This window comes from Engraulis encrasicolus, chromosome 23, assembly GCF_034702125.1.
Source record: "Engraulis encrasicolus isolate BLACKSEA-1 chromosome 23, IST_EnEncr_1.0, whole genome shotgun sequence".
In the NCBI taxonomy this organism is placed as follows: Eukaryota; Metazoa; Chordata; class Actinopteri; order Clupeiformes; family Engraulidae; genus Engraulis; species Engraulis encrasicolus.
The window spans coordinates 4,043,934-4,053,766 of NC_085879.1; positions in this window are offsets into that span (position 1 = coordinate 4,043,934).

Sequence of the window (9,833 nt, forward strand, 5' to 3'; positions counted from 1 at the left end):
TGTCTTGATATCTACCATTCCATTAAGCATGCATTGTGGTCCTAAATGGAAGGGAAATGTGTTTGAGTTGTCAATTCAGCACTTAGCCTTCTAAAATGACGTTTCTAATTGCACATACTGCACACATGGGCTATCCAAAGGAATGCAGTAGAACAAATGTGTTCATTGCTATCAATACAATTGTAGAAGGAAAGTATTTCTGTCGTTTACAAATGACAGGTTGGCTAATACACCAACTTGAAATCAGCTCAGAAATGGCCAAGTCTGCAGATAGGCCTACAATTACATATTGCACCTTCAGTAGCCTATATGTGCTGGATATTTATGAGCTTAGCAGACCATGTGGTCTTTGGGTCATGCAATGTTTGTTGTTGGCCATTCCAACACAATTGGACACAAAGGTAGTATTTTTTTAATTTTTTTACTGGAAAACTGGATGGCCCTGAGCTAGTCCTATACATCACAAAAGTGTAACCTAGGTCATGCTGAGAATCTCACTGCTGCCATTTCCATGAATGACACAAAGTCAGTTTCAAAAAGTGAATCCGGGGTAAGCTGGAAAACTTGTTTCACACCGATTGTCTAACATTTGCATATGAAACCATGGGCAGTTTGTCCCAACCATTCTTTAACGTCTGGCTTGTTACATGAGAAGAGATGACACAAGAGACAATAGTGAAACTGTTAAGGGTCATTCTTTTTTGCTCGTGTCTAGGGTTGTATAAAGAAGTAGCCTACTCTTACAGATGTCATTGTAACACCAGTATTGTGATATCATGCCACATAGGCCTAGTTGAAATAATTTAATATGAAACTTTTGGTGTTGTAATTACATCTGTAAGAGTAATTCTACTTTACACAACTCTCTTGTGGGCTCAGGCCTAGCATGGAAGCCCAGTAGGCTACCACCCCTACATTGTCGATTTGATCATTACAGCATCTTCTCATCTTTGCAATAAATTATATGTAAGAGCCTAATGCACCTGCACTTCTTTGACCAATGAACTCCATGGCCTAATGCACTCATATAAAGAACAAACTGAAATAGCCTAATTGGTTTATTGGTCTCACATGATCTTTTGATGCAGGATTACTTGTAATATAGCAGAGTCTTATATGTTTAGACTATTGTACCTTTGTGAAATTCCCATGCCGCCATTAATGTCTAACTGGTGAAATATAATTCAAATTAAAATATAATGAAAATAGGGCCTACTTTAAGAGATGATAATGGCAGACAATTGCAGACATTTCGACATCAATACAGTATTCATAATATCCATATGAAATATGAAAGTCTGGGCTATATGACAAATGGAATCAACAATAATTGATACTGTTCTTTCATTTCATGACCTAGAAAAAAGCTACTCATGCCTTAATCTCATTAAAGCTTGATGATTACCCTCAATCCCTCAGTTCAGTTTTTTGCTGTTGCTGCATGTCGCTTGCGCAATCAGATCACTCTTGGGATTAGATTATTATGATTTGGACCCCTGGTTAATAATTCATAAGTTAATACCGGTAACAGCAACGTAGTACTCACATATTGCCATGAGTATTACAAAATGAGGCGGATTACTACATTTGGCAGACGGAAACGTTAAATACCGGACATTTTTAAAAAGCCATCAAAATTGTGATATTTTGTGCACTCTGATGTGGCAGCCATACAGTTAAGGAAAAAAATATTAGCCCTGCCATGAAGTTAGAAATCTTTCTTGGTTCTTTCATGAAAATACCATGAACAACATTTTTTTTGTTATTCTGGAAACAAATAGACTATGAAGACAAAGTACAATAACTTGTTATAACTCATAACATTTATTTAATAATAGCCCTATCTCCACACTTGAAAGAAAATAGATACAAAATGTCACAGGCAAAATGATTAGTCAATACTGTACTCTTTCCGAACCAAAAGATGACAATATTTTTTTTGATTGGTTGTTAAATAGGTTGTCACACGTCATCCTAGGGATTTGGGGTTATTTCTCTGTTGTAGATTGTTCTAGCTGGCCCAAATTGTGTGGATACTGAGCATGGGCATTTGCCACAGACTCTCAGTGGGATTGAGGACTGGACTCTGAGCGGGCACCTGCAGTATCAAGGTTTTAGAATCCTTTAAGAAGTTTGCTTAGATGGCTGAAAGGAAACAGGTGTGAAAACACTGTAAGAACTTCTGAATTAATTTGGATGTATGATGTTGGGTATTATCTTGTTGGAAAACCCAGCAATCCAGACCCAGACTCAGGTTCCCTATTTCTGAGGATGCCAAACAGTAATGCCAATGTCCATGTTATTTTTGCCTTTTCTTTGTTTAAGCTTGGCATAACAATAAAATATCCAAATCAAACTTTGTGGACATTGTTGCCATAGTGTATTTGTTTCCAGAATAACGGAAATGTGTTAATAATGGTAATTCTCGCTGAGAAATCAAGAGTGATGTCTTCAGGAGGCAGACTAATAATTTTGACCTCAGACACAGTAGGCTAGCTCAACAGCCTCATCAATGCCAATGGAAAGGATCCTTTCTCCATTTATGTACATACTGAATATTTACAATAGCCTACATACTGTATCTAGTTATTGTATTATGTTTTCCCAATATGAGGCAATGATATCCATTCTTTATTTATTTCAGACCCAGGGGCATACATATCACATTAAGAACAAAGCCTCACAACACAGTACAAAACTTAAACAAACCCAGAACAACAAACAAAGAAAAAGAAGGGGGAAAAAAGAAAATACCCACATAGATAATAATTCTCAATTCATTGTCACACATACAGGCATGCTCGCCAGTGATTCCACGTTTGAGAAGAGTCTCACAGAGCTACGTTTAGGGCTAGCCAGGACAGCAACTAGGGTGTTTTGTGACTCAGATGCTCTGCACATGAATTTCTACATAAGATTTCGCAGCACAGCTGCACAAGTTGGCACCCCAGCATTGACAAACATTTGGCTTGCGCTTGATCTTCTTGGAATTCTAAGCAGCAGCCTCATGCTGTCATTGTACGCCACCATGCGTTTCCATATGCTGCCCTGTTTGTAGTGGCACCACAGGTGTGCTGTATACAGTGGTGTACGGTATGCTTTAAAGAGTGAGATCTTGACCGACTCAGAGCTGAGAAATACTGTCTCACTGCTCTGACTTACCTCAGTAGATCACATGTTATACTAATTCTAATAGTCTTGCTTTAACACCTCATCTTCTGATCTTAAACATAGGCTGTCTAATGTAGGACTATTATTAGACTACTATTTGTGTGTGCGCGCGCGCGCGCGCGTGTGTGTGTGTGTGTGTGTGTGTGTGTGTGTGTGTGTGTGTGTGTGTGTGTGTGTGTGTGTGTGTGTGTGTGTGTGTGTGTGTGTGTGTGTGTGTGTGTGTGTGTGAGAGAGACAGAGAGCACTTTCTCACGTTAAACAGACAATAGCCTTCTTGGCTGCCTCTAGAGCTGGCATGGGAACGTGGGAATGTGTACGCCTATTTCAAAGCACTTGATTTATTGATTGATTTTGATAAGCTATCATAGTAAAAAATAAATAACTGTGACCAAAAGTAGCCTATTGCTAGTAAAAAAGTGAAATGGCTATGTGACTGGAAAACCACGAGGCCTACCCGCCAGAGAGCAAAAAAGGTCATGTCAAGCCCTGCTTTATAGATACACACAAAATCTCTTGCATCTTAAGCCTATTGTGTTATTGAGCTGCGTGCGTGCGTGCGTGCGTGCGTGCGTGCGTGCGTGCGTGCGTGCGTGCGTGCGTGCGTGCGTGCGTGCGTGCGTGCGTGCGCGTGCGTGTGTGAGAGAGAGAGAGGCCGGATCACCGCCCAGATCACTGCACGGATCAAGCATAAGGCCTTGACCCTTGCATACAAAACCATCGCAGGAACAGCCCCAGTTTATCTGAAGGACTTACTAAAGCCTTATGTTGCTGAAAGAGAACTGCGCTCCTCCAGCACAAGCTGTCTGGCTCTGCCACCTACTCGCTCCATGGTACTCCCAGCCAAGACTGTTCTCTGTTGTTGTTCCCCAGTGGCCGAACAGTCTCCCAGAGGCAGCAAGACTAAGCTCATCTCTTTCAGCCTTCAAGAAGCAATGGAGACTCTCCTCTTTCATGACTATCTGCTACACTAATGCTTGAGCTGGCCTAGTCCCAGGCCAGGCTCTTGACATGATGTGTATGTGTGTATACTCTACTTCACAAAAAAAACTACAGTAACTAACCCTTCTTTGCACTTGTTGTTCTGCATATTTCCTGTGCACTTTATATCTGCTACTGATGTTGGATATGATTATGTCCTCGATTGTAAGTTGCATTGTAATGAAATGCAATGTGAGAGAGAGAGAGAGCGAGAGAGAGCGCGAGAGAGAGAGAGAGAGAGAGAGAGAGAGAGAGAGAGAGAGAGAGAGAGAGAGAGAGAGAGCGAGAGAGCGAGAGAGAGAGAGAGAGAGAGAGAGTTTTGATATGAAATGTAGTCCAAGGGCATTTTTACACTTGTCCTTTTCAGCCATTTAAGCAAGCTCAGACCTGTGACTCAGCATTTTATTTGCAAAGACTGTATGTGAACACTCCAAAGCATTCCAGACCCCTCGTAAGCGAACCATACTGAGACCTTTGTTGACGTGGTCTCAGCACGGTTTGCTTAAGGGTCCTGGCAAGTTACACCTGCGATAGCTTAAGGAGAGCAGGGGTTCCAAAACTATTCCAACTTGGGGCCCACTTAAAATTTTAACAAAAGTTTGGGGCCCACCTCTGACCCAATAAACAATACAACTCAAATAAACATCAACAGCAACGCACGCACGCACACAGTACCGAGGAAGTACCGAATATCACAACTATGAAGTTGACTCAAAGTGCTTTCAAGACACACGCACGCAGGCACACACGCACGCACGCAAGCAAGCACACACACACACGCACGCAGGCACACACGCACGCACGCACGCACACACGCATGCACACGCACACGCACACACACGTGCCACGACGAGCAACATGAACCAACACCCATTCACACCACAGGCCCAGCATCCTTACAGCATCCAGGGATAGCCGTATACAAATACACTGGTAGACATACACATTGCCACGTACAACAGGAGTCCCTGGTCCATCTGCCCTGGTCTGGAGACAAGTGCATTAGCTTATTAGGTCATACATGCACTACACACACACACACACACACACACACACACACACACACACACACACACACACACACACACACACACACACACACACACACACACACACACACTGTCGGTCTTCCTTCACATGTTCTTATCTTATCCCAATGATTCTCTACACAGCACAACAACACATGTCGTCCTTGAAGACAGTGTTCCTCCTGTTCAGTAAATTATGGGCCCTATGTACAATCACCTCCAATGGAGCCCCAGCTGATATGTCTACATAAATCAAACACTGTCCCCTACATGGGGCCCTAACTCAGTCACACTTTACCCCCCTGTACGACACCTCATCAAGCTCATCAGCTCTGCCTCTAGAATAAGAAATATCCAATTAGTGTGATGGCCCCCATGTTTGCGCACCTCCTCTCCAACCGGGCCCACTGTGCATTACACTACATTAGCTTATGTTGTTGACATCCCCGATGTGTAATTCTTACAAAAGGAAATAATAACCACATCTACAGGACGCCAGCACATGGCCCATCTTCATGCCAAGGCTGTAGCCCGCCACCTAGGCATACCAGGTCCTGTGGCACAGGGGCGACGACACTGCAGCCCCATCCATAACCATAACAGTACACATAGTGTACCATCATGCATACCCACAGACTTGTTATGGACAGCTCAATAATAACTAGAGATGCACCGGATCCTGATTTTTAGGATCCTGCCGGATACCGGATCCACTGCTTAAGATCCTGCCGGATCCGGAACCGGATACCGGATCCTACGAAAGGGTTGAAACACATAGCCTACTCACGCACGTGGGCCCTTTTTATCACGTTGTCTCAAACTATTTTGACTGAAAAGCCTCGGCTACCGGATCCTGGATCCTGGAACCGGATCCGGATCCTGTGAAAAACCCTATTATCCTGCCGGATCCGGAACCGGATCTTGGATCCTGTGCATCTCTAATAATAACATGGTTGAAACCAGTCGTCGTGCATCCTCCAGCCAGAACCAGTTTGATGCCAAGGACATTGTCAAAGACATATCCTGGCATCCTTCTCCTTCAGCCCACTGGTCTTCGCTTTGACCTGGCCTGAAAGAAAGTTAATTAGCTTGGCACTGGGTTACTACGCCGGCGACCCAGGTTCGATTCCGGCCCGGGTCATTTGCCAGTCCTTCTCCATCTCTCTCTGCCACTCATTTCCTGTCCCTCTCTCACTGTCCTCTCACAAATAAAAAAAAGCTTGACCTCTTCGGTAAAAGACCCCTTTCCCATTGTTTTATGCTTACATTATTCAACATCAACACATTGTGATCATCCCACATAGTTTCTACACCACACATCATCAAACAGAACATCAACTTGAACATAATCTGATTAAACAACTAACATTAAAAATGAACATATAATCAGTTTAAATGGTTAATTTTGGGTTGCGAGATGAGGCCAAGATCACTTGTCCTCACTCCAGTTGCTATATGAAATCAACAGGGCCCATGGCTTAGTAACTAGTAAAGACAGAGTGAATACAAAATGTAACTACAGTAATATAGACACCGTTTAAAAGTGATTCACAAAGACGTGAGCTGCAATATGCAAGTGTGAGGATGTCCCGGATATCACCATGAAGTTGACTCAAAGTGCTTTTAAAACACACACACACACACACACACACACACACACACACACACACACACACACACACACACACACACACACACACACACACACACACACACACACACACACACACACACACACACACACACACACACACACACACACACACACACACACACACACACACACACACACACACACACACACAGCTGCCATTGGGGCCATGGATGCTTAATAGAAAGTGTATTAGTCATTCCAGCAGACTTTGGCCGTTGTGGGTTCCATGTTTGAGCAATATTTGATTGCTTTAAACTCATGATATTTCCGGCATATTTTCTCTTCATGTACGACTTTATAATACTTGGGCCTTTGTACTTTGGATCATGTTGGAATTTGATTCATGCCATAGTTTCTCTGCATATTCTTTTGCAGAGAAACATGTGTCCAGAGCACATGTGTCCTTTAAAAATAGGATACATGTGCTCTGTGATCTCTGAGTCACACACACACGCAAATGTGTAGCAATATGCAAGGTGTGTGGGAACTGCACGACAAAGTTGGTGCAAGGGGCATCAGATGAGAAGGTATAGTGAGAAGTGGTCAGTTGCTTCTGTATAATGTACAAAAGTAAGTGTGGAAGTGGATGTCTAATTTTTGGAAATCGAGGGCTTGATATTCAAGAACCTGTAATGTTTATAATGTGTGATAATACATAACTGAATTGCATACATCTGATCCACCTCATACATGTTGTGTGTCGAATGTGTAATGTGTAATTCCTTCTCAACAGTCCTGGCTTTGCAAACAGTTAGCTTAGTCTGCCCCCTGCAGGAACTATACAGAAGTTGTACAAACTGACCGTTCTCCTTTTGATCACACCCATTCCTCTGAGCTCTCCTCAAGTGATTACTATCAAAGGTGTGACTTGACCTGGTTTAATTTGTCAGGAGCTATTCAGTTGTGCCATCAGTGCCAATGTCATTTCTCTAAAGGCTGTCGGGAAAGAAAAGCTTGAGGATGTAAAAGCTGTCAAAACAGAGCAAAATGACAAAGAATACCTCCTCTGGTGGCTAGCACCTCTCACCATTGTGCTTTGCAGGTGAGGAGCGTAGTATATGTGTTACTGGGAGGGAAGTAATCCATCAATGATCTGGAGGGTGTGTTCGCTGCAAGGTTCTCCTATCATTGCAGCTTCCGGGGCCACACAGTGATGCAACTGGAAAGGATGCTCTCAGTTGCTCCTCTGTAGAAGGTGGTCATGAAGCAATTGCCTGCTTCAACTAAAGGTGCTGCTGAGCTTTCTTTGGCACCGATGTTGGTGGTCCAGGAAAAGACCTCACTGTACACACCCCATGGGTCCAATTCAATAGCTCACCTCCCAGCCTCTCCTTCTGCTTGTGGCCTTGTACATCACCGGTGCCCTGCCTCAGTTAGAAAACAATAATATTTCCCTGCTGTCAGCCTAGCACAACAACTTTTGGGGGACTTTTCCCCATTTAACATCTGATAATATCCTGATAAGAAAATTACTTTTGAATTGTATCTTTTCGAGATATTGAATAAAACGTCTATAGTCAGTGACGTCTTTCCTCGCATCACAAGGCCACGTGCAAAAGGAAAGGATAGGAGGTTAGATATTGAGTTGGACATCGTGCCTTTTCTGTTGCTCACAGATATGGTAGACTACCAAGCACAGGGGCAGAGCCATGGAATTCAAAGCTGTGACCACTGTTGGTGACATGACTCACCTAGATTCAAATAATAGGCAGCGGCTTTCTTTTCGATAGAGACCAACACAGACCCACTACGTAAAAAGCAAAGATGACGTAAAAATGAGTTTAAAAAATTAATTACATTTACCCTTACTGCAGCTTCTCACTTCCTGGAACTATTTTGGAACTATGCCAATGGCGATCTGTGTGTCAGTGGCTACATGGGTCGCCATCTTTGTGTAAAAAAAAGGAACATGGAGGTCAGTGAGATTAGGTTAATTCTTAATTCCATGACTCTGCTTGAACCTACCACGACTGAATAAGATGGAGAGGGTGATGAAAGCAGTGTGGAGGGGAAGAGGAGGGCGGTGTCAAGTTATACTTCCATGGCTCTGCTCCTACTATATGCCAGCAAGACTGAGAAGATTGATGTGAACTTCCTTGCGCCACATCCAACACCTACCACTAGATGGTGCTGTTAGAGAGAGCGTGATTTGAGAAGGTGGCGCACAACACATCAGACAGGATCTCTCCTGGACCAGCACCTACATTGACACCTACACTCTATGTCTTAACAACCTCACCCCACCAAACAATTTATTTTTTAATACAAGAAAAAAATATAGATAGGAATAATAATGTATTGAAAATACAACAGGATTCATATCCATTTAATTCTATTTTAATCAAAACATTTAAAACATAAGTGCATTTAAATGTAACATTTATATTCTGCCATTTCCTTGACTTCATGTCATTACATGTTTCACAATGTTTTACAATGCCCCCCTGGCCCCCTCAAACTACGCCCATGAGCAAGGCGAGCTGTGAGTGTCTCTGAGTTTTACATAGGGCCTACATGGGATGGAACATGTAGCTTACATTTAGGAAATGTTTTTAGAGCATCCTGAAGGATAAGCATCGTCATGGACTTCATTATATCCAATTATCATTCTTCAATCTGCACGGTTCTAGCCGACTTACTGTAATCAGGTCCAGACCGCGTTGAGCATGCACCAAACGTCACTTCAAATGTGGTTCTCATTTGGCTTTAATCATCATGTTGGCCGGAATAAAACATACAGACAGACAGAAACCCTTCTCAACCCTATGTGATTTTCATTCAGATCTCCAAATGATGGTGGAGCCATTCTGAAAACTTCTTGTCTAGTGATTCTCTAGTGATCATTAGGGGGCGCCACATTCTTGCCCATCAAATGGTCTGTCCACGATTCTTTCTGACTTTGGCATACAAGCTTTTGTTTGTTTGTGTAAAAAAAGTATGCTACCATGAGCTATACATTTCACAGGATCCCAGGGCAAGACGGTGATGAAGAGAATCATCAA